Source organism: Ornithorhynchus anatinus, chromosome X4, assembly GCF_004115215.2.
Source record: "Ornithorhynchus anatinus isolate Pmale09 chromosome X4, mOrnAna1.pri.v4, whole genome shotgun sequence".
Classification (NCBI taxonomy): Eukaryota; Metazoa; Chordata; class Mammalia; order Monotremata; family Ornithorhynchidae; genus Ornithorhynchus; species Ornithorhynchus anatinus.
This window is the reverse complement of record NC_041752.1, coordinates 5,548,666-5,574,460: the sequence shown is the minus strand read 5'-3', so window position 1 is coordinate 5,574,460 and position 25,795 is coordinate 5,548,666. Positions and strand designations below refer to the sequence as shown.

Sequence of the window (25,795 nt, the reverse complement as noted above, 5' to 3'; positions counted from 1 at the left end):
AAGATTTATGTTTTCACTAGGGCAGCTGTAAAGTCACTTCAATAGGAATTTTAAGAGGAGTCTGTCCCTGATCACTAAGAATTTCTTTCAAATCAGTAAGTATATTGGTAGAAAGTTGTAGGTGGCACACCAAGAAATGAGGGGGCTTCTGGAATTTTTAATTCTTTGAGAAGTGTCTAGTGTCAGGACCAAGAATGATACGGAAAACAACGCTTTTAGATTCACTTGTTGGAAACACCATTGAAATGCAATGATTGGTCAGGAGAAGAGCCAAGACAGGGAGGATTTGAAAGACTTGAAAGTAAGTAAGCTTCTTGGTGGTGGAAGAGAAGAAATGCACTGTTCGTACCAGTCGTACTACTAGTCGTAGAAGCACTAGAGTTGTCCTTCAGTCACGGATGGGGCTGAAAACAGTGAGACCACTTTGATGAGCGTTGTCTCTCAGAGTTGCTCTCTGACACCCTTGCGTATGGCATGTTCCTTCTCTTGAAAAGACAGCATCATTAGGAGTGCTCAGCCACCCCTAATTCAGCAACAATTTACACATTTTAAGTTATAAGGATCAGGAGAGGAACTATCTTGACCCGAGGAAAGTTAGCCATCAGATGACTTTCTCTTTTGATGACACACAGAATTAGAAGACTCTAATTTTGGGGGGTCAAGCAAAAAGTCCTTATATTTATTAGTCACTGGCAGTTTCACTTGAAACTCCTTGCCAGGCAGAGCCCAGTTTTAACCTTACTGGGATCTAGAGGCCCAAAAAACCCTGTATAATTCCTGCTGGATGATTAAGGTAAAAATAATCAGGAATATGCCAAATGTTTCATTGCATAAAAATGTATCTTCATTTTAGGCATATCGGTGACTGGGAATCTAGAGTTGTCCTTTAGATTGAGAATGAGGCTGCATCCATGGGTGTGAGCCCCCCAGTGTGGAAAACTCAGTATATAAAAAGTCAGGGACAATGATAAGTACATTACAGCAGCTGAGAAATGCGACTGAAGTCTTGGAGATTCTGGCTCCTCACGGCTCGGCAGGGCTGTTTAACGGTCAAACAGTTATAACTGCCACAACTGCAACCTCAATTCTAACATTCTATTAAGTTGAGAACCTACACTGCTCCTGTAAAGATGGTGACTGTTGGTGTTGGAGATCCGCCATGAGTAATAGGCATTACAGGGAAACCGGGAATAATCTGGTTGTAGACTGGATTCATTTACATAGTTTTTGAGACACATGAGGTAACACAACATAGTTCTTACTGCTTGACTTAATTTTTCAATCCCTCCATGCCATTTAAGTAAATATTGCACTGGAAGAAGCGGCCCATTAAATTAGGATCCAAAAAAAGGGGGGGGGACGGGGGGGAGAGAGTCAGTATGTATCATGGATGATTTCACGTACACCTCTTTGTCAGTTTGCTTTTAAGGCTTTATGGCAGTTCTGAGGCAGTAATACCTACTGGATGGAGCCCGGACCTGGGAGTCAGAAGGTCATGGGTTTTAATCCCAGCTCTGCCATTTGACTGCTGGGTGACCTTGGGCAAGTCACTTCACTTCTCAGGGCCTCAGTTACCTCATCTGTAAAATGGGGATTGAGTCTGTGAGTTCTATGTTGGGACAGGGACTGTCCAATCTGATTAGCTTGTACCTACCCCAGCACTTAGAACAGTGCTTGGCACATAGTAAGTGTTTAACAAAGTACCATAATTAATTCATTAATTAATTCTGAAAGTATTAAGAAAATAAGTTATTGGAACCCTCAAGACAAAGGAAACAAAGATTTATTTACCTAAATCTTGCCAGCCATGATTGTTTCCAGAGCTTATTGGAATGCCTGGTGCATAGTAAGCAGTAAACAAATATCATTTAAAAAAACCCTGCTCATCTAGTAGGACTCCTTCATTTGACTCCCACTAACCCATTTGACTAACAAAAGACTGTCTTGCTCAGGAGCCATTTCTGAAAGGAACGAAGGGAACCATAATCATATAGCAGGGTTCACCATCCAGGCCTATTCTGGTAGACTCATAACTTCCAAGTGAGGACTTTAGATTTTTATAGTCTAAGAAACCCCAGACTCCCCCTAAATTAATAAAGGGAGGACTGTATACCATAAGAATGCTACCATTTAAATTGTATAGAAAAAGCTATCTGTGAAACAAAGGTAAAACAAGCCCATTTTACCTTCTGAAGAGACTGGTAATTCAAATTAAAACTGTCAAATATCAATCGATCAATAGTATTATTGCACACTTACTCTGTGCCGAACATTCTTCTAAGCATTTGGGAGAGTGCAATAGAGTTAGTGGACATTGCCCCCTGCCTGCAAGGAGTTTACAATCTAGACTGGGAAACTGACATGAAAATAAATGATAAAGAAGGGGAAAACTACAGAGTTTAAAGATATGTACCTAAGTGCCCCTGGAAATGAGATGGAGATTGAGTACCAAAGTGCTGAGGGGTGGACTTCAGCTCCCAGGTCACCTGGCAGTTTCAGTTCGGCAATGAATAAGGAGAGGTGTGGAAATAGTGAGGGGATTGAAGCATAAATCAGGGAAAGCCCCCCCCTGGAGGAGGTGTGATTGGCCTAAAGTCACCCGGAAGGTCAGGAACAGATCTGGGATTGAAATACAGGTCTCAGACTTGGAGTCCAGGGCTCTTCCACTGGGGTACGTGTCCTTCAGGGTCTCCATTAAATTCTCAGGGACTCAATCAGTGACATTTATTGAGTACTTGCTATGGGCAAGAAAATGTACTGTCTGGGAGAGAACAACACAACAGAGTTGGTAGGCACATTGCCTGCCCCTGACAAACTTACTGTTTTAGGGGAGCAAAATAGCTGTGTGAGTACACTGCACTTTCATGAGGTCTGTTAAAAAGTAGAATTTCTCCCTATACTTTGTGCATATCTGGTGATGGAAAGAATCTCTCCATTTTCCTTTCTACAAAACAAATCTCTTCATTGTTTCTATCAACATAAGTGTATTTATCAAACTATTATGGGTAGGTGTGAGATCACCTGATCTTTTCCTTGTACCATAACAAATCTTCTAGTACTTGCCCCGTGTCCTTTGAGCAGTCAATAAATATTTATTGATGATGGCTCAGTTATGCCTTAGCAGTGTTCAAATCAGTCCGTGAAACAGTTTTTGCAATAAATGATTGTTTTCTTTCAACTGGGTGCCCTAAAGTAGCTCATATGAAGTAATTATTTTGACATTCAATATGGTTTCACTTCCTAACGTTTCTGATTTGCCTGTTGAGATGGATGACTGAGCAGCTGAGTGAGAGAAATTCAAGCTGAGACTATTTCTGATCGAAACATCAGTGACTACGTCCTCTGCCAGAGGAGTGTCTGTCCATCAGTGAATTAACCAAATTTACTGAGTTCTTCCTTTGCACAGAACACTATATAAGCACTTGGGAGAGAATAGCAGAGATGTTTCTGCCCTCAAGAAGCTTACAGTCTAACATGGGAGACCGGCATTAAAATAAATCACAGGTAGCAGAGACAACTGTGATGCGTACATTAAGTGATGAAGGGAGAGGTGAGTGCCTAAGTGATTAGGGGGTTCAGAATCATGTGCATAGATGATGCAAGAGGGAAAGAAAATAATGTGAGGTGTTGCGAGATTAGTAAGGGAAGACTTTCTAGAGGAGATGTAATTCTGATTTTAGTAGCACTTCGAAAATGGGGAAAGCCTGACAGATTGATATATCATCTGTCTGATATGAAGGAGGAGTGAGTTTCAATCAGTAAATCATTCCAATATATTTGTTGCACACATAGTGTGTGCAGAATACTGTGCGAAGACCTTGGGGGAGTGCAAAACATCAGAGTTGGCAGATACGTTCCCTGCCTCAAGTGACCTTACAGTCTAGAGGGGGAGACAGACATCAAAATAAATCAATAGATTACGGAGATGCACATTAGTGCTGTGGGACTAAAGGAGGGTTGAATAAAGGGTGCAAATCCAAGTTCAAGGTGACACAAGGGAGTCGGGGAAGAGGAAATGAGGTCTTAGGGAAGACCTCCTGGAGGAGCTGTGCTAGTAATAAGGTTTTGAAGGTGGGAAAGTGATCATCTGCCAGATATGAAGAGGGAAGGTGCTCCAGGTCAGAAGCAGGACGTGGGCAAGGGAGCGGTGGTGAGATGGATGAGAGCAAGATGAGTAGGTTGGTTTTAAATCACTCAATCACATTGCCCCCTTCCACTTCACCTCACTACTCTCCTCCTACAATCCAGCCCAAGCACTTCACTCCTCTGTCGCTAACCTTCTCAGTCTCATTTATCTCACCACCGACCTCTTTCCCAACTCCTGCCTCTAGCCTGGAACGTGCTTCCTTCTCATATCCAAAGGACAGTTAGTTCCCCCCCACTTCAAAACCTTATTACGAGCACATCTTCTTCAAGAGATCTCCCCTGACTAAACCCTCCTTCCTCTTCTCCCAATCCCTTCTGTGTCACCCTGTCTTGCTCTCTTTATCCATCCTCCCTCGCAGCCCCACAGCACTACTGTAATTTATTTATTCCTATTAATGTCTTCCACCTCTTCTGAACTGTAAGCTCCCTGTGGGCAGGGAATATGTCTAATGTTATATTGCACTCTTCCTAACGCTTAGTACAGTGCTCTGCACACAGTAAACACTCTATAAATACTACTGACTGACTGACCGATTCTAAGAGTGAAGTGTGTGGGTTAGGTTTCAATAGGAAATAGGGTAATTAAGGTAGAAAGAGGCCAGGTCATTGAGAGCCACTGAGTGACAGTGGGGTGAATGAGAGAGTGAGTCAAGGATGACACCAAGGTTGTGTTCTTGTGAGACGAGAAGGATGGTAGTACCGTCCACAGTGACGGGAAAGTTGGGGAGAGGACAGGATTTGGGAGGGAGGAAAAGGAGTTCAGTCTTGGTCATGTTGAGGTTTAGGTGGCGGATGTACACCCAGATGGAGATGTCCTGAAGGCAGGAGGAGATACAAGCCTGGAGGGAGGGCGAGAGATGTAGATTTGGGTGTCATCTGTGTAAGAGATGATAGTTGAAGCTATGGGAGCAAATGAGTTTGCCAAGGGAGTGAGTGTAGATTGTAGTGTGTGGCTGGTCCGGATCTTACAATCACCTAGAAGTCTGAACATCAGTCCAACTCTGGAGATCTTCAGTCTATTCCGATGCACATTTTTGCATCACTTTGTGCGACTGTGTCCCAGATGAAATGCTAGCCTTCTTGATTTTGTTTTCTACTCTATTTTTTAATATACCATTGAACAGCATTGTGCACAGAATTGCATATCAGCATTCATTTCTTTGTCTTTAGCTTTCTGCGCTTCCCTGGTGCAGTATGCTAGCACTCCCAGATAAGTGTAACCTAGAGAAGACAGGGAATCAGCTTCTTCTAAGTCAGGAACCTTTATTCCAGTTTTTTCCCAGGTGGTCTCAGCACATAGCTGTTGTCTTAAGAACTAAGTGTAGGTCATTTACACCTGTAGGGCTTAAACAAATCTGTCCATTTACATAAAGCCACCCCATAAATCGGACACCTGGGCCCTCCCATAGATGATCCCACTGTAGGGAACGACCATTTTAGCCTTGTGCTGTCAGTCGGGTTCTGTGGCTACTCACTGGTGGTTGAGAGGACGTTGGCTCCCCTTGTTTCCAATGACACATATTCAAACTCACGTGATCCCTCCTTTAACATTTCACAGACCTCTTTGGTAACCTCACAGTCCCCTTCTTGATCTCCACCTTGGAGATGGATCGCTTTATCTGCCACCTTGGAGCCACATGGTCAGAAATTGGGTTGGGGGGAGTCACCTCTCCAATACCAAGGCATTAGGGGAACCTAGGGTTCTTGGGTCAATCCCAAGCTATCATAGGGAAGTGATAGAAGTCCTGTGGCAGCAGCAGCTCCAAAGGGGGCTGTAGGGCTGCATTTTCTAAAAGGGGCTGGAGAGCACCATGGCAGTGGTAGCTGTGGAGCTATAGGAGCAGTGACCCCGGGATTAGGAGATGGGGGCAAGGAGATGGCTCTGCAGTGACCTTGATGTGTTCCATGGCAACAATGACTCCAGAAGGTGCTGCAAGCTTATGTTCTGGGACAGGGCTGGGGTGCACCCTGACATCTCAGCATCAGGCTGTGTTTCGGGGGTGAGGGGCTGGCTGGTTCTGGGCCGCTGGAGTTAGGCTGTCAGTGGGGCCAACCCTAGGACTGTTGGTGGGGTTGGGGGTGTACGCAGGCATGGAGACACCAGACCAGCAGAGGAGCTCTATAGCAGCAGTGGCTTCACGTGAGCCAGGGATGAGAGGGTGAGAAGGGGGTGGCTTCAACTCTGTGGGGGATGTGGCTTGGAACTCCTCTCTGGGTCGCAGGGAAGAGTGGGAGTGATGAGGATCACCATGATGGCCCGGGGGTGTCTTTGGGAGCACCAGGGAAAATGGGGCTCCATGATGGAAGCAGCTTGGGACTCGCTTCTTTGCCATGGAGCTCGAACCCAAGGAAGGCAAGCAGTAAAACCGTCTGGTTACTTTGCTTGTTTGTTTAAGGCTTATTAGGGTAGCATAGTGGTTTGTTGACTCAGCAAGGCTGCTTACAACCTCTGTACGTCTTGGGTCAGTGCCCCTAGTGCATTGTTACCTGCTTATAGCAAATTTCTAGAACTTTTCATGACTCCTCTGGCCTATTTATCCAGAAGCATTTCTCAAGAGATTGGAAACCTCACCTACTCAAAAGGCCCAGGTCTACTGTTGTTCCCTCATCCATTTCCAGAAAGCCCTATGGCATTATGGAACTCATTTCCTCTATTACATTAGAGAATGAAACAGATACCTATCAGACAGAGCCAATGACCTGATTTCCAGTGACAGACAGGTGCAGACTCTACATTCACACTTTGAAAAAAACTTGGAGGAAATCGTAGAAAGGTTGAATTTTAAAATGCTTCCTAACTTTATATTGGGTTTGGGTCACCCATGGCTTATATATATGCTGCTCCCTCTACCACCGCCCGCCCCCCTTCACCTCTCCGCATTTAAATCCTCTTCTCCCCCCTTTCCCTCTGCTCCTCCCCCTCTCCTGTCCCATCCCCTCAGCACTGTATTTGTCCGCTCAACTGTATATATCTTCATTACCCTATTTATTTTGTTAATGAGATGTACATCACCTTGATTCTATTTATTTGCTATTGTTTTAATGAGATGTTCTTCCCCTCGATTCTATTTATTGCCATTGCTCTTGTCTGTCTCCCCCGATTAGACTGTAAGCCCGTCTAAGGGCAGGGACTGTCTCTATCTGTTACCCATTTGTACATTCCAAGTGCTTAGTACAGTGCTCTGCACATAGTTAGCACTCAATAAAAACTATTGAATGAATGAATGAATGGATGGATGGATGGATGGATGGATGGATGGATGGATGGATGGATGAATGGATGGATGAATATATATGGGACAAGCCAAATGATCTTTTGGGGGAAAAAAATGAAATGTACTGGTCAAAGATTTTTCCCAAAAAAATTTTGGGAAAGTGCATAACCATTTCAGGCCCTGGAGGTTTATGTTTTTAAAACTTTCTCATAAGAGGGAGGCCAGAAAAATGTTCCTGCACTTGCAAAAGTACAATGCATTCCTCAGCTGTCAGTAGGACCACATGTGCAGATGTGAGGATTTGTTTCTTAAAGGCTAAAAATAGGCTTCTAGTGCAATGCCAAGCAGCTTTTGAGCAGTCAGTGCATTTTTCTGGATAGTCACTTGATTGTTTCTTGCAGGGTTCAAACCTCAGCTCCTGGCACCGTTTTCCCTTTTAGTAATTGTTTTATTTCACCTTGGTTTGCTAAAGTAACTCATTTGAAGTAACTATTTTAAAGTAAAATATGGTTTCTTTACCTAAAGATAATGCTCCTCCAGTGGTGGAGCAGCTGAACGAGTGAACCTTAAGCTCAGACTAAATAGTGACATGGAGGACTGTCTTTTCTCTCACCTACCCCGAGGGGCATTTGTCTTACATTATACTGCAAACTGCAGACTATGAAGTTGTCATTTCGTTGATGATAAGTCAGTCCTTGAAATACATTGGGCCAGACTCCACCAGTCCCACAAGATTTTACAAAACACTGTAGTAACTCTTCAGTCCATGACAGTTAGCAGTTGTTAAATCCCAACTGGTCTCCTAATGCCAGGTTGTCTGACTGATCCAATTAGAGTTCCAATAGTCTTTATTAAGGTGCAGTTTCAGAATGCACCCTGATGGCCTTAAAGAGGGAAGGCATAGTCCCAAAGAACTGGATTATTCTGCTGAACTCACCATCAATTTTGTTATTTTCTTTCTATACAGGACTAGTAGACCACTCTTAATAGAGTGCAAAAGAAGAATCGGGAAAAGAGCCAATTGCTTGTTGTGATTCTTCAAAGGTAGTGATGTGCCATTATGAAATAAATACAAATCCTAGGTCTACCAAAGCCCAGGAAAAATGAACAAATTACCTGCCAGGGGTGCAAATTTGCCTCTCTAGTATCAAACCTCTCAGCATCCCCTTAGAGAAAGTCAGCCACCCCACTGCCCTTCTCAAACCCTTTAATCCTTTATTGTATTCCTCGCCAGCACTTAAGAAATCCAGTTTGCAAGGCACTTAATGAATTCAATTGAACAAATGGTTGGACGTTTGGGATCTGTGGATGAAAGGGGGATCAAGGGGTGCGTAGGGATAGGGGAGGTGTGTGGAGTGACCTTACGTGCTTGCCTGGAGCTAGGAGGGGCTGTCTGTCTGGGTATGTGATAATGTGTGTGGTGGAGGGAGAGCATTTGGGCTTGTAACAAATGCCACAGTAATCACCCAAATATAGTAGAATGCCTGTCCTCTGAGGCATTTTTACAGTTGCTTTGCTTTGTGTCAGGGCAAAAGCCTGATTCTCTGTGGATTCACAATAACTTGGGATGGTATGAACTACAGTTTCATTCATTCAGGCATATTTACTGAGCATTTACTGCCTGCAGAGCACTGTACTAATCAGAGGTTATGCATTAGACTCTTCTTTGGTCAAATATGTAAATCTAACCCCACCTCATCCCCTCCCTGCCCCTACCTCTCCTCCTCCTCCACTTCAGAGTTGCAAGGCTTTTGGCCTTTCCTGACCCCTTTCCCCACATTCCAAATGCACCATCCCAGACACCTGCACTACTTTTGGCTCCAAATCCAAATGGAGAAGCAGCATGGCCTGGTGGATAGAGCTAGGGCAATCAGAAGGATGTGGATTCTAATCCCGGCTCCATCACTTGTCTGCTATATGACCTCATTTTATCTTTTAACTTCTCTGTGCCTCAGTTACCTCATCTGTAAAATGGGGGTTAGGACTGTGAGCCCCATGTGGGACATGGGCTGTGTCCAACCTAATAATGTATCTACCCCATCACTTAGTACATTGCCTCACACATAGTAAGTGCTTAAAACAAACCATTCACTCCAACAACTCCCATTTTCCCCCTCACAGGTCCAACAGAATGGATCCTTCTGCCACTTCCAGCCCCGTTGTTGCCACTACCCCTCCAACCTTCCCTGCTTGGGATGGGGGCGGGGGGTGGGGGAGCGGGGAATGAGAAAGGAGGGGAGAGGTGGGAGTCTGCGCCCCTGTAGCTGCAGAGGAAGGGTGGGATGGAGTCAGGTAACCTAGTAGCACCAGGAGGGGGACCAGGAGGTAGAATTAGCTGCAGAAATGAGGTCCGTCGCATTAGAGGGGTCAAAAAAGCTTCAGAAGTAGATTGAGAATGGAACAGGGTGTTGGGGGATTGGAGTGGGGAGATGGGGTGGAGTTGGTGGAGTTTTAAAAAAATCCACTATAATGTGGACAGCTGGGCCGGGACCATAGAGTTTGGCCAAATTCCGTATCAAAATGGCTAAAGCAAAGATTGAAAATGCAATCAATTCTAGAAATAGTTGCTAGCCCTCTCTCAGGGAACCATGACCACTCAGCCTTATGAAAGAAAGAAAAATCTCCCAAGTATCTGTTACTGAGAGTTCCTTTGTGTCTGTTGTCATATTGGACTCTCCCAAGGACATAGTAAGGTACTTTTGCACACTCTAAGCTCTCAATAATACAATTAAATTGAATGATGAATGAAATAAAGACTCCAGCAGATATTAGGCAGCAGAGAAAAGCCTGGGGGACTTAGGCCACTTTAGATAACTGCAAATTCAGATGCCAGTTGGCTGCCCGAATTCTTTCTTTGGTTTGGAAATGTCAGACCTTGATCACAGTGACTCAAATACAAGAAAATTAAAGCAAATTGTAATGGGAACCCCTATTCCTCATGGGGAGGGGAGGCACCTCAATTCCCAGAACATCTCCACTGCAGCACCCTCAGAGTCAACCCAAAACTAGGGCCACCATGTTTAAGCAAGCACAGGTTTTATTGCCACAGTCCCCATTTCAGGTGCCCTCTGAAAGGATCCTCTCAACCTGACCTCCAACAGGTGAGAAGGCTCAATGAAGAATGAATCCAGCAATCAATTGGATTTATTGAATGCTTATTGTGTGCAGAGCACAGTGCAATACAGCAGAGTTGGCAAACGTATCCCATGGTGACCAGGAGCTTGCAGTCCAGAAGGAATGATTTTGTTATCTATACACTCCTTGTCCTATCCTTGGGAACCCTGTTGCCTCGCCTCATATGGTTTCATTTACAGGCTTGTGGTGCACTCTTACTTATCTACCTACTGACTCAGCCATTTGCTTTCTTCTGGTGATCAGAGAAGCAGCATGATGTAGGGGATAGAGCATGGGCCTGAGAGAAGATTATGGGTTCTAACTCTGGCTCTGCCACTTGTCTGCCATGTGACTTGGGCAAGCCACTTCACTTCTCTCTGCCTCAGTGACTTCATCTGTAAAATGGGGATTGAGACTCTAAGCCCTAGGTGGGACAGGGACTGCGTCCCACCCAATTTGCTTGTGTCAACCCCAGTGTTTAGTACAGTGCCTAGCACACGGTAAGTCCTAACAAGTGCCATTATTATTATTTCTACCAACCCCCCCCCCCCGACCCCCACTGCAAGGGGCAGACCTTTCACATATTTAGCAAGTCTGGCTTTGCAAATCTTACACCTTGCCGTCCACCTTTCATCCTATTTGCAATCCTAGCTTTTCACCTTACATTTTTCTTTGCAAGCCTGGCCTTCCACCTTTCATCCTCAAGTAAAACTGGCCTTCTCTCTTACATTCTGTAGCCCTACTGGGGTCACATAGGACTGGTGCCTATAAGTCCCTCCTCTTTAGAACTCAACTCCAATTTTAGATCGAAGTCATGTTACTTCCTGTAAGAAAAAATGTGTTGAAAGAAGTGTACCCATCTTTATTCAACATCATGATTTAATATGTTTACTCTCCTGACTCCCTCAACCCCAAACTCTCCTTCCACCCCAAATTACCAAATTACGGCTGAGAGGAGGATTGGAAAATTCACAGGAAAATTCAGTGAATTTCCAGTTAATAGAATTTTGGAAAAATAATCTCCCTGGACTGTTATCCCTGATCCTGCCTTTTGCAATGTTTATGCCATTCTGAAACGCATGAACCACTGGAAAACCAATGAAGAAAGAGACGGTTCAATTCTTCTAGATTTGTGACCTCAGTTGTAGAGATGGAGGAGAAAGATTAGCTCTCTCTCCCCATCTCAAATAGATAAGCCCTGGATGTGCCATAGCACATTTTTACATACCTTAAAAAATGTCAAGTCTATAAGGAGAAAGACTTCAGTTCCACCCCCGCACCTTTTAGAGCAAGACTGACAGGCCCCACATCTTGGGGCCATAAAGGGGCTATGAGGCTGAGGACTTAACTAGCTGTTTGGGAGAGTAAACAAAGAATAGGAGACATGGTCCCAAGTACCCTATTTCCTTTCTCCCACTTCCCACCGCTTGCCCTCCGGTTCCCTTCTCTGCTCTCCCCTTCTCCCCATCCTTGCCCCCTCAAAGGTCTGCCCCAACTTCACCCTTGCTGAAAGTGATAAATTGGCATCCCTAATACAAGCCTCATCTCTCTTGAGTGAGCCAAGGATAAGAGCTGCTAACTATGCAGAATGGAATTGAAGACCTCTTATCCCAGAGGGTGAAGGTGTGTCAACTCAGGAACATGGGTTATGCCAGGAAATAAATCACGCCAACTGGAAGGTAGGGGTGATCCATGCGTGTTTACTGCATTTACTCTTCGGAGCTCAACTAATTATCACCCCAACATGTGAAAATTATACTTGAAACATAGAACACATAATATTTCCCAGGATATGACTTTCTCAAAAGGACAAAAACAAAGGGACTGTTTTTCCTTCTTCAAATAAAGTTTTTACTTGCCAGTCAATGAAATCCCAAATTTAATTGACTGGCTTTTAGTAGACAGTTTTAGTAAATTTGAACATCAGTGAAATATGTTTACTAAATTGGTTAAATTTGAGTTTAGCTCTGAAACCTAACTGAAAAAACTAATTGTGAAATAATTGAAATAATTTTTATTTATCTTGCTCTAAGGTTTCAAATGATCCAGATGCTCAAATGGCTGGAGTTAGAGCAGAGCAAGAGGGTAAACCTGACAAAGTCCCGGAGTACGTACCATTAGCTTAACATGTGATGGCTATCTGAGTTCTCAAGCTAGTGCATGGGTGGTCTTCAAGTGTATCGAGATGGCTTGTGGGACCTCGAGAGTCAACTCAGCCACTCCTTCTCCCAGCCAAATTCACGGGATTCTGTCAACTCCCCAAATTAAGAATCTTTTATGATAGAATGAGCCTAGAAAGAAGCGATCGGGGCTCTGTGGAAACCTTTTTTTAAAAAAACTGCTGCTTGTGAAGCTACAGACTTTTATTTACCAGTCCGGTTTAAATTTTGGTAGCGCTTAGGGGCCTGGGAAACTCTATGTAATTTCTTCTTGATCCTACAGTCATGATAATGCATATGATAGGTGGCAAATTTGATCAGCATTGAGGCATATGAGTTGATGGTAATGAAGAGTTGCCCTTCAATTCGAGGATAAAGCAGCTGGGCATAGACCCATGGGTGTGAGGGTCACAGAGGGAAACTGAGGCTGCTGGCAGTGGACCCGGACCATCAGTATGAGGGTCAGAGGGAGAGGATCTTGCATCTTTTGTCCACCAACATGCACCTTTTCTGGCTTCCTCCTATTTTGAAAGTCAGTCATCATCCTTAGGACGTACCAACCACTCTGCTACTGTTATGTGTGGACCAGGGCAAAGTCCACATGCCGAAGCAGGCCCTGGACCAGGGGGCTACACTTGTATCTAAGAACATGGGATATGGAGGGGAATTATTCAACCCCACCCCAACTAAAGACTCACTGACTATGCAGTGGCACATTTCTTTAATAACCATGATAACAATAGCTTTTATTCATGCCTCACTCTGTGCTAAGCCCTGGGGTAAAATAAAGGTTATCTGATAGGACAAGGTCCCTGTCTCACATAGGGCTCACAGTCTATTAGTCCCCTGCTGACCCCTTTCCCTCATCCTCTCTCTTCCCCAGAACTCCCTCGCCATCCACCCCTTCCCAGACCACCCACTAATCCCTCCTTCAAACCATATTAAGGTCACATCTCCTCCAAAAGGGCTTTCTTAATTAAGCCCACCTCTCACCTACTCCCCTTCCTTCTACATCATCTATGCCCTTGGATCTGTACTCTTGGAGAGGTCAATTTTCGCCCCACCCTCAACGCCACAACATTCATGTACGTATCAGGAATTGATTTCCTTTTATTAATATCTGTTTCGGCACCTAGGCAGTTCACTCACTGGGTGATTGGCCTCACAGGGCCAATGAGGGTCAGAGGGAGTATGAGTATGAGTATGACCCTCAGTATGAGGGTCAGAGGGAGAAGATCTTGCATCTTTTGTCCACCAACATGCACCTTTTCTGGCTTCCTCCTATTTTGAAAGTCAGTCATCATCTTTAGGATGTACCAACCACTCTGCTACTGTTATGTGTGGACCAGGGCAAAGTCCACATGCCGAAGCAGGCCCTGGACCAGGGGGCTACACTTGTATCTAAGAACATGGGATATGGAGGAGAATTATTCAACCCCACCCCAAGTAAAGACTCACTGACTATGCAGTGGCACATTTCTTTAATAACCATGATAACAATAGCTTTTATTCATGCCTCACTCTGTGCTAAGCCCTGGGGTAAAATAAAGGTTATCTGATAGGACAAGGTCCCTGTCTCACATAGGGCTCACAGTCTATTAGTCCCCTGCTGACCCCTTTCCCTCATCCTCTCTCTTCCCCAGAACTCCCTCACCATCCACCCCTTCCCAGACCACCCACTAATCCCTCCTTCAAACCATATTAAGGTCACATCTCCTCCAAAAGGGCTTTCTTAATTAAGCCCACCTCTCGCCTACTCCCCTTCCTTCTACATCATCTATTCCCTTGGATCTGTACTCTTTGAGAGCTCAATTTTCCCCCCACCCTCAACGCCACAACGTTCATGTACATATCAGGAATTGATTTCCTTTTATTAATATCTGTTTCCGCACCTAGGCAGTTAACTCACTGGGCGATTGGCCTCACAGGGCCACTGAGGGTCAGAGGGAGTATGAGTATGAGTATGAGTATGACCCTCAGTATGAGGGTCAGAGGGAGAAGATCTTGCATCTTTTGTCCACCAACATGCACCTTTTCTGGCTTCCTCCTATTTTGAAAGTCAGTCATCATCCTTAGGATGTACCAACCACTCTGCTACTGTTATGTGTGGACCAGGGCAAAGTCCACATGCCGAAGCAGGCCCTGGACCAGGGGGCTACACTTGTATCTAAGAACATGGGATATGGAGGAGAATTATTCAACCCCACCCCAACTAAAGACTCACTGACTATGCAGTGGCACATTTCTTTAATAACAATGATAACAATAGCTTTTATTCATGCCTCACTCTGTGCTAAGCCCTGGGGTAAAATAAAGGTTATCTGATAGGACAAGGTCCCTGTCTCACATAGGGCTCACAGTCTATTAGTCCCCTGCTGACCCCTTTCCCTCATCCTCTCTCTTCCCCAGAACTCCCTCCCCATCCACTCCTTCCCAGACCACCCACTAATCCCTCCTTCAAACCATATTAAGGTCCCATCTCCTCCAAAAGGGCTTTCTTAATTAAGCCCACCTCTCACCTACTCCCCTTCCTTCTACATCATCTATGCCCTTGGATCTGTACTCTTGGAGAGCTCAATTTTCACCCCACCCTCAACGCCACAACATTCATGTACGTATCAGGAATTGATTTCCTTTTATTAATATCTGTTTCCGCACCTAGGCAGTTAACTCACTGGGCGATTGGCCTCACAGGGCCACTGAGGGTCAGAGGGAGTATGAGTATGAGTATGAGTATGACCCTCAGTATGAGGGTCAGAGGGAGAAGATCTTGCATCTTTTGTCCACCAACATGCACCTTTCTGGCTTCCTCCTATTTTGAAAGTCAGTCATCATCCTTAGGACGTACCAACCACTCTGCTACTGTTATGTGTGGACCAGGGCAAAGTCCACATGCCGAAGCAGGCCCTGGACCAGGGGGCTACACTTGTATCTAAGAACATGGGATATGGAGGAGAATTATTCAACCCCACCCCAAGTAAAGACTCACTGACTATGCAGTGGCACATTTCTTTAATAACCATGATAACAATAGCTTTTATTCATGCCTCACTCTGTGCTAAGCCCTGGGGTAAAATAAAGGTTATCTGATAGGACAAGGTCCCTGTCTCACATAGGGCTCACAGTCTATTAGTCCCCTGCTGACCCCTTTCCCTCATCCTCTCTCTTCCCCAGAACTCCCTCACCATCCACCCCTTCCCAGACCACCCACTAATCCCTCCTTCAAACCATATTAAGGTCACATCTCCTCCAAAAGGGCTTTCTTAATTAAGCCCACCTCTCGCCTACTCCCCTTCCTTCTACATCATCTATTCCCTTGGATCTGTACTCTTTGAGAGCTCAATTTTCCCCCCACCCTCAACGCCACAACATTCATGTACGTATCAGGAATTGATTTCCTTTTATTAATATCTGTTTCCGCACCTAGGCAGTTAGCTCACTGGGGGATTGGCCTCACAGGGCCAATGAGGGTCAGAGGGAGTATGAGTATGAGTATGACCCTCAGTATGAGGGTCAGAGGGAGAGGATCTTGCATCTTTTGTCCACCAACATGCACCTTTTCTGGCTTCCTCCTATTTTGAAAGTCAGTCATCATCCTTAGGATGTACCAACCACTCTGCTACTGTTATGTGTGGACCAGGGCAAAGTCCACATGCCGAAGCAGGCCCTGGACCAGGGGGCTACACTTGTATCTAAGAACATGGGATATGGAGGAGTATTATTCAACCCCACCCCAACTAAAGACTCACTGACTATGCAGTGGCACATTTCTTTAATAACCATGATAACAATAGCTTTTATTCATCCCTCACTCTGTGCTAAGCCCTGGGGTAAAATAAAGGTTATCTGATAGGACAAGGTCCCTGTCTCACATAGGGCTCAAAATCTATTAGTCCCCTGCTGACCCCTTTCCCTCATCCTCTCTCTTCCCCAGAACTCCCTCCCCATCCACCCCTTCCCAGACCACCCACTAATCCCTCCTTCAAACCATATTAAGGTCACATCTCCTCCAAAAGGGCTTTCTTAATTAAGCCCACCTCTCACCTACTCCCCTTCCTTCTACATCATCTATGCCCTTGGATCTGTACTCTTGGAGAGCTCAATTTTCACCCCACCCTCAACGCCACAACGTTCATGTACATATCAGGAATTGATTTCCTTTTATTAATATCTGTTTCCGCACCTAGGCAGTTAACTCACTGGGGGATTGGCCTCACAGGGCCAATGAGGGTCAGAGGGAGTATGAGTATGAGTATGACCCTCAGTATGAGGGTCAGAGGGAGAAGATCTTGCATCTTTTGTCCACCAACATGCACCTTTTCTGGCTTCCTCCTATTTTGAAAGTCAGTCATCATCTTTAGGATGTACCAACCACTCTGCTACTGTTATGTGTGGACCAGGGCAAAGTCCACATGCCGAAGCAGGCCCTGGACCAGGGGGCTACACTTGTATCTAAGAACATGGGATATGGAGGAGAATTATTCAACCCCACCCCAAGTAAAGACTCACTGACTATGCAGTGGCACATTTCTTTAATAACCATGATAACAATAGCTTTTATTCATGCCTCACTCTGTGCTAAGCCCTGGGGTAAAATAAAGGTTATCTGATAGGACAAGGTCCCTGTCTCACATAGGGCTCACAGTCTATTAGGCCCCTGCTGACCCCTTTCCCTCATCCTCTCTCTTCCCCAGAACTCCCTCCCCATCCACCCCTTCCCAGACCACCCACTAATCCCTCCTTCAAACCATATTAAGGTCACATCTCCTCCAAAAGGGCTTTCTTAATTAAGCCCACCTCTCACCTACTCCCCTTCCTTCTACATCATCTATGCCCTTGGATCTGTACTCTTTGAGAGCTCAATTTTCACCCCACCCTCAACGCCACAACGTTCATGTACATATAAGGAATTGATTTCCTTTTATTAATATCTGTTTCCGCACCTAGGCAGTTAACTCACTGGGGGATTGGCCTCACATGGCCAATGAGGGTCAGAGGGAGTATGAGTATGAGTATGACCCTCAGTATGAGGGTCAGAGGGAGAAGATCTTGCATCTTTTGTCCACCAACATGCACCTTTTCTGGCTTCCTCCTATTTTGAAAGTCAGTCATCATCCTTAGGATGTACCAACTACTCTGCTACTGTTATGTGTGGACCAGGGCAAAGTCCACATGCCGAAGCAGGCCCTGGACCAGGGGGCTACACTTGTATCTAAGAACATGGGATATGGAGGAGAATTATTCAACCCCACCCCAAGTAAAGACTCACTGACTATGCAGTGGCACATTTCTTTAATAACCATGATAACAATAGCTTTTATTCATGCCTCACTCTGTGCTAAGCCCTGGGGTAAAATAAAGGTTATCTGATAGGACAAGGTCCCTGTCTCACATAGGGCTCACAGTCTATTAGTCCCCTGCTGACCCCTTTCCCTCATCCTCTCTCTTCCCCAGAACTCCCTCCCCATCCACCCCTTCCCAGACCACCCACTAATCCCTCCTTCAAACCGTATTAAGGTCACATCTCCTCCAAAAGGGCTTTCTTAATTAAGCCCACCTCTCACCTACTCCCCTTCCTTCTACATCATCTATGCCCTTGGATCTGTACTCTTTGAGAGCTCAATTTTCACCCCACCCTCAACGCCACAACGTTCATGTACATATAAGGAATTGATTTCCTTTTATTAATATCTGTTTCCGCACCTAGGCAGTTAACTCACTGTGGGATTGGCCTCACAGGGCCAATGAGGGTCAGAGGGAGTATGAGTATGAGTATGACCCTCAGTATGAGGGTCAGAGGGAGAAGATCTTGCATCTTTTGTCCACCAACATGCACCTTTTCTGGCTTCCTCCTATTTTGAAAGTCAGTCATCATCCTTAGGTCGTACCAACCACTCTGGTACTGTTATGTGTGGACCAGGGCAAAGTCCACATGCCGAAGCAGGCCCTGGACCAGGGGGCTACACTTGTATCTAAGAACATGGGATATGGAGGAGTATTATTCAACCCCACTCCAACTAAAGACTCACTGACTATGCAGTGGCACATTTCTTTAATAACCATGATAACAATAGCTTTTATTCATGCCTCACTCTGTGCTAAGCCCTGGGGTAAAATAAAGGTTATCTGATAGGACAAGGTCCCTGTCTCACATAGGGCTCACAGTCTATTAGGCCCCTGCTGACCCCTTTCCCTCATCCTCTCTCTTCCCCAGAACTCCCTCCCCATCCACCCCTTCCCAGACCACCCACTAATCCCTCCTTCAAACCATATTAAGGTCACATCTCCTCCAAAAGGGCTTTCTTAATTAAGCCCACCTCTCACCTACTCCCCTTCCTTCTACATCATCTATGCCCTTGGATATGGACTCTTTGAGAGCTCAATTTTCGCCCCAACTTCAACGCCACAACATTCATATACGTATCAGGAATTGATTTCCTTTTATTAATATCGTTTTCCGCACCTAGGCAGTGAACTCACTGGGGGATTGGCCTCACAGGGCCAATGAGGGTCAGAGGGAGTATGAGTATGAGTATGACCCTCAGTATGAGGGTCAGAGGGAGAAGATCTTGCATCTTTTGTCCACCAACATGCACCTTTTCTGGCTTCCTCCTATTTTGAAAGTCAGTCATCATCCTTAGGATGTACCAACCACTCTGCTACTGTTATGTGTGGACTAGGGCAAAGTCCACATGCCGAAGCAGGCCCTGGACCAGGGGGCTACACTTGTATCTAAGAACATGGGATATGGAGGAGAATTATTCAACCCCACCCCAATTAAAGACTCACTGACTATGCAGTGGCACATTTATTTAATAACCATGATAACAATCAGGAATTGATTTACTTTTATTAATATCTGTTTCCACACCTAGGCAGTTCACTCACTGGGGGATTGGCCTCACAGGGCCAATGAGGGTCAGAGGGAGTATGAGTATGAGTATGACCCTCAGTATGAGGGTCAGAGGGAGAAGATCTTGCATCTTTTGTCCACCAACATGCACCTTTTCTGGCTTCCTCCTATTTTGAAAGTCAGTCATCATCCTTAGGATGTACCAACCACTCTGCTACTGTTATGTGTGAACCAGGGCAAAGTCCACATGCCGAAGCAGGCCCTGGACCAAGGGGTTACACTTGTATCTAAGAACATGGGATATGGAGGAGAATTATTCAACCCCACTCCAACTAAAGACTCACTGACTATGCAGTGGCACATTTCTTTAATAACCATGATAACAATAGCTTTTATTCATGCCTCACTTTGTGCTAAACCCTGGGGTAAAATAAAGGTTATCTGATAGGACAAGGTCCCTGTCTCACATAGGGCTCACAGTCTATTAGTCCCCTGCTGACCCCTTTCCCTCATCCTCTCTCTTCCCCAGAACTCCCTCCCCATCCACCCCTTCCCAGACCACCCACTAATCCCTCCTTCAAACCATATTAAGGTCACATCTCCTCCAAAAGGGCTTTCTTAATTAAGCCCACCTCTCACCTACTCCCCTTCCTTCTACATCATCTATGCCCTTGGATCTGTACTCTTTGAGAGCTCAATTTTCTCCCCAACCTCAACGCCACAACATTCATATACGTATCAGGAATTGATTTCCTTTTATTAATATCTGTTTCCGCACCTAGGCAGTTAACTCACTGGGGGATTTTCCTCACAGGGCCAATGAGGGTCAGAGGGAGTATGAATATGAGTATGAGTATGACTCTCAGTATGTGGGTCAGAGGGAGAAGATCTTGCATCTTTTGTCCACCAACATGCACCTTTTCTGGCTTCCTCCTATTTTGAAAGTCAGTCATCATCCTTAGGATGTACCAACCACTCTGCTACTGTTATGTGTGGACTAGGGCAAAGTCCACATGCCGAAGCAGGCCCTGCACCAGGGGGCTACATTTGTATCTAAGAACATGGGATATGGAGGAGAATTATTCAACCCCACCCCAACTAAAGACTCACTGACTATGCAGTGGCACATTTATTTAATAACCATGATAACAATCGGGAATTGATTTCCTTTTATTAATATCTGTTTCCGCACCTAGGCAGTTAACTCACTGGGGGATTGGCCTCACAGGGCCAAAGCAATCACTTCACCCCCACAGCTTTTTGGACAGAAGCAGCCTGACCTAGGGGAAAGACCATACACCTGGGAGTCTGAGTACCTGCCGCTCATCTGAAGTGACTTTGGGTAGTCACTTCACTTCTCTGTGCCTCAGGTACCTCTCCTGTAAAACGGGAACTAAGACTGGGAACCCCAGGTGGGACATGGACAGTGTCCAGTCTGATTATTGTTTGCTTAGTACAGTCTATCGTGAGGGCTTAATAAATACCATTTTAAAAGTAGCTAGCCCACCCCTTCCCTTTAGTTACAAGAGCTTGGGTCAGCTGGCAAGCTGAAGTCCAGGGCTCAGCCCTGGCCTCTGTGGGCCTCCAGCCATCCACACCAGGCTGCATGGAGCCAGACCAGTGGCTACCCTTGGCTTGTGGTCCTCTAGCTGGTGTGAAGACTGCCTCATATGCAGCATCGCAGGGGAGAAGCCCCATTCTGAATACCGTGGGCAGCCCGTGATGAACTTTAAGTGTGGATCAAAATGCTATTCAAGTTCCAAGTGCAATGCCACCACCTGTTACAGATGTAACAGGAAGAGGAGGCATGAGCACGCATTCGCAGTAGATTCAGGCCCTGTGTTTGTGGATTGCTCCTCCCTCTCTGATTTTGCAGAAATCAAGGTAACTTAATGTTATTCAATCTGTATATGAAGCATCTGTCACAAAAGATGAGTGGTCTTCTGACTGCCCAGGTATAGAGGAGTGTTCCTTTTTTTGTAATTAACCTCATATGTTCTGGGAATTCAAATTGAATTCTTTTTTTCTGTGATTAAATGTCATCACTGTGTATTTATTTTCTTCTTGGTTTTCAAAGGATTCCAAACACCAAGTGTTCGATGTAGAATCAGAGTTGAAGGGTGAAGCTGACAGCTTTCCTAGTTGCAGCTCAGTTTACAATTGTCCACCATTTCTGCAAACAAACATGTTGTAGGACAGTCAGATGACAAATCTGAGGATAATGAGACAATTTACTCACAGTATAATTTTTTTTTGTTAAATCCCATGTGTCTGTGAACATTTGGAGCTTTCAGTTTACAATTCTATGCCCAGCAGAACACAGTTTAAACTTTCATTCATTCAATCATATTTACTGAGTGCTTACTGTGTGCACAGCACTGTACTAAGTGCTTAAACTTTGCTGGGAACTAGTGTCCAGAAAAACCCTATGTAAAGCCTTCTAGATTCAAAGAGCAAAATCAATTAGGAATATGCCAGGAGTTTTCAGTGCCTCAAACTCCTTATCACGAAGCAGATCAGTAAATGGGAACGTGTAGTTTTTCGAACAAGACAGCTTCTCTCCGGACAGCCCAACTTTCATTCTCCTATCAGCTCTGCAATCAACAACTATGGATAATAGTGAATCAACGAATCACGATGCTGAAGAAGAGGAGACAGTCAATAATTTAGAGGATTTATTATGAAAATCCCATATATTTGTGAATGTTTGGAGTTTTCATTTCACAATTCTGTGCCAGGCAGGACCCGGTTTAAACTTTGGTAGGACCTCGAGTCCAGAGAAACACTTTGTAATGCGCTATTGATTCTAAAGGTGAAAGTGATCAGCTATATTCAGAGAGCTGCATTACAAAACACACATCACCATCTAGGTAGGAATGAAACTATTCCACAAATGTTGATCTGAAAAATCTTTTCTGGGAAGATTTATGTTTTCACTAGGGCAGCTGTAAAGTCACTTCAATAGGAATTTTAAGAGGAGTCTGTCCCTGATCACTAAGAATTTCTTTCAAATCAGTAAGTATATTGGTAGAAAGTTGTAGGTGGCACACCAAGAAATGAGGGGGCTTCTGGAATTTTTAATTCTTTGAGAAGTGTCTAGTGTCAGGACCAAGAATGATACGGAAAACAACGCTTTTAGATTCACTTGTTGGAAACACCATTGAAATGCAATGATTGGTCAGGAGAAGAGCCAAGACAGGGAGGATTTGAAAGACTTGAAAGTAAGTAAGCTTCTTGGTGGTGGAAGAGAAGAAATGCACTGTTCGTACCAGTCGTACTACTAGTCGTAGAAGCACTAGAGTTGTCCTTCAGTCACGGATGGGGCTGAAAACAGTGAGACCACTTTGATGAGCGTTGTCTCTCAGAGTTGCTCTCTGACACCCTTGCGTATGGCATGTTCCTTCTCTTGAAAAGACAGCATCATTAGGAGTGCTCAGCCACCCCTAATTCAGCAACAATTTACACATTTTAAGTTATAAGGATCAGGAGAGGAACTATCTTGACCCGAGGAAAGTTAGCCATCAGATGACTTTCTCTTTTGATGACACACAGAATTAGAAGACTCTAATTTTGGGGGGTCAAGCAAAAAGTCCTTATATTTATTAGTCACTGGCAGTTTCACTTGAAACTCCTTGCCAGGCAGAGCCCAGTTTTAACCTTACTGGGATCTAGAGGCCCAAAAAACCCTGTATAATTCCTGCTGGATGATTAAGGTAAAAATAATCAGGAATATGCCAAATGTTTCATTGCATAAAAATGTATCTTCATTTTAGGCATATCGGTGACTGGGAATCTAGAGTTGTCCTTTAGATTGAGAATGAGGCTGCATCCATGGGTGTGAGCCCCCCAGTGTGGAAAACTCAGTATATAAAAAGTCAGGGACAATGATAAGTACATTACAGCAGCTGAGAAATGCGACTGAAGTCTTGGAGATTCTGGCTCCTCACGGCTCGGCAGGGCTGTTTAACGGTCAAACAGTTATAACTGCCACAACTGCAACCTCAATTCTAACATTCTATTAAGTTGAGAACCTACACTGCTCCTGTAAAGATGGTGACTGTTGGTGTTGGAGATCCGCCATGAGTAATAGGCATTACAGGGAAACCGGGAATAATCTGGTTGTAGACTGGATTCATTTACATCGTTTTTGAGACACATGAGGTAACACAACATAGTTCTTACTGCTTGACTTAATTTTTCAATCCCTCCATGCCATTTAAGTAAATATTGCACTGGAAGAAGCGGCCCATTAAATTAGGATCCAAAAAAAGGGGGGGGGGACGGGGGGGAGAGAGTCAGTATGTATCATGGATGATTTCACGTACACCTCTTTGTCAGTTTGCTTTTAAGGCTTTATGGCAGTTCTGAGGCAGTAATACCTACTGGATGGAGCCCGGACCTGGGAGTCAGAAGGTCATGGGTTTTAATCCCAGCTCTGCCATTTGACTGCTGGGTGACCTTGGGCAAGTCACTTCACTTCTCAGGGCCTCAGTTACCTCATCTGTAAAATGGGGATTGAGTCTGTGAGTTCTATGTTGGGACAGGGACTGTCCAATCTGATTAGCTTGTACCTACCCCAGCACTTAGAACAGTGCTTGGCACATAGTAAGTGTTTAACAAAGTACCATAATTAATTCATTAATTAATTCTGAAAGTATTAAGAAAATAAGTTATTGGAACCCTCAAGACAAAGGAAACAAAGATTTATTTACCTAAATCTTGCCAGCCATGATTGTTTCCAGAGCTTATTGGAATGCCTGGTGCATAGTAAGCAGTAAACAAATATCATTTAAAAAAACCCTGCTCATCTAGTAGGACTCCTTCATTTGACTCCCACTAACCCATTTGACTAACAAAAGACTGTCTTGCTCAGGAGCCATTTCTGAAAGGAACGAAGGGAACCATAATCATATAGCAGGGTTCACCATCCAGGCCTATTCTGGTAGACTCATAACTTCCAAGTGAGGACTTTAGATTTTTATAGTCTAAGAAACCCCAGACTCCCCCTAAATTAATAAAGGGAGGACTGTATACCATAAGAATGCTACCATTTAAATTGTATAGAAAAAGCTATCTGTGAAACAAAGGTAAAACAAGCCCATTTTACCTTCTGAAGAGACTGGTAATTCAAATTAAAACTGTCAAATATCAATCGATCAATAGTATTATTGCACACTTACTCTGTGCCGAACATTCTTCTAAGCATTTGGGAGAGTGCAATAGAGTTAGTGGACATTGCCCCCTGCCTGCAAGGAGTTTACAATCTAGACTGGGAAACTGACATGAAAATAAATGATAAAGAAGGGGAAAACTACAGAGTTTAAAGATATGTACCTAAGTGCCCCTGGAAATGAGATGGAGATTGAGTACCAAAGTGCTGAGGGGTGGACTTCAGCTCCCAGGTCACCTGGCAGTTTCAGTTCGGCAATGAATAAGGAGAGGTGTGGAAATAGTGAGGGGATTGAAGCATAAATCAGGGAAAGCCCCCCCCCTGGAGGAGGTGTGATTGGCCTAAAGTCACCCGGAAGGTCAGGAACAGATCTGGGATTGAAATACAGGTCTCAGACTTGGAGTCCAGGGCTCTTCCACTGGGGTACGTGTCCTTCAGGGTCTCCATTAAATTCTCAGGGACTCAATCAGTGACATTTATTGAGTACTTGCTATGGGCAAGAAAATGTACTGTCTGGGAGAGAACAACACAACAGAGTTGGTAGGCACATTGCCTGCCCCTGACAAACTTACTGTTTAGGGGAGCAAAATAGCTGTGTGAGTACACTGCACTTTCATGAGGTCTGTTAAAAAGTAGAATTTCTCCCTATACTTTGTGCATATCTGGTGATGGAAAGAATCTCTCCATTTTCCTTTCTACAAAACAAATCTCTTCATTGTTTCTATCAACATAAGTGTATTTATCAAACTATTATGGGTAGGTGTGAGATCACCTGATCTTTTCCTTGTACCATAACAAATCTTCTAGTACTTGCCCCGTGTCCTTTGAGCAGTCAATAAATATTTATTGATGATGGCTCAGTTATGCCTTAGCAGTGTTCAAATCAGTCCGTGAAACAGTTTTTGCAATAAATGATTGTTTTCTTTCAACTGGGTGCCCTAAAGTAGCTCATATGAAGTAATTATTTTGACATTCAATATGGTTTCACTTCCTAACGTTTCTGATTTGCCTGTTGAGATGGATGACTGAGCAGCTGAGTGAGAGAAATTCAAGCTGAGACTATTTCTGATCGAAACATCAGTGACTACGTCCTCTGCCAGAGGAGTGTCTGTCCATCAGTGAATTAACCAAATTTACT

At 44.5% G+C, this 25,795-nt stretch overlaps 1 non-coding gene across 1 annotated transcript; it reads right to left on the bottom strand.

The window, feature by feature from the left end:
• Positions 1 to 6,249: 6,249 nt before the first annotated feature.
• MIR1366 (microRNA mir-1366) lies at positions 6,250 to 6,364 on the bottom strand. The gene has a single exon (NR_034761.1). It is a non-coding gene; the product is annotated as a microRNA mir-1366 (primary transcript).
• Positions 6,365 to 25,795: the final 19,431 nt, after the last annotated feature.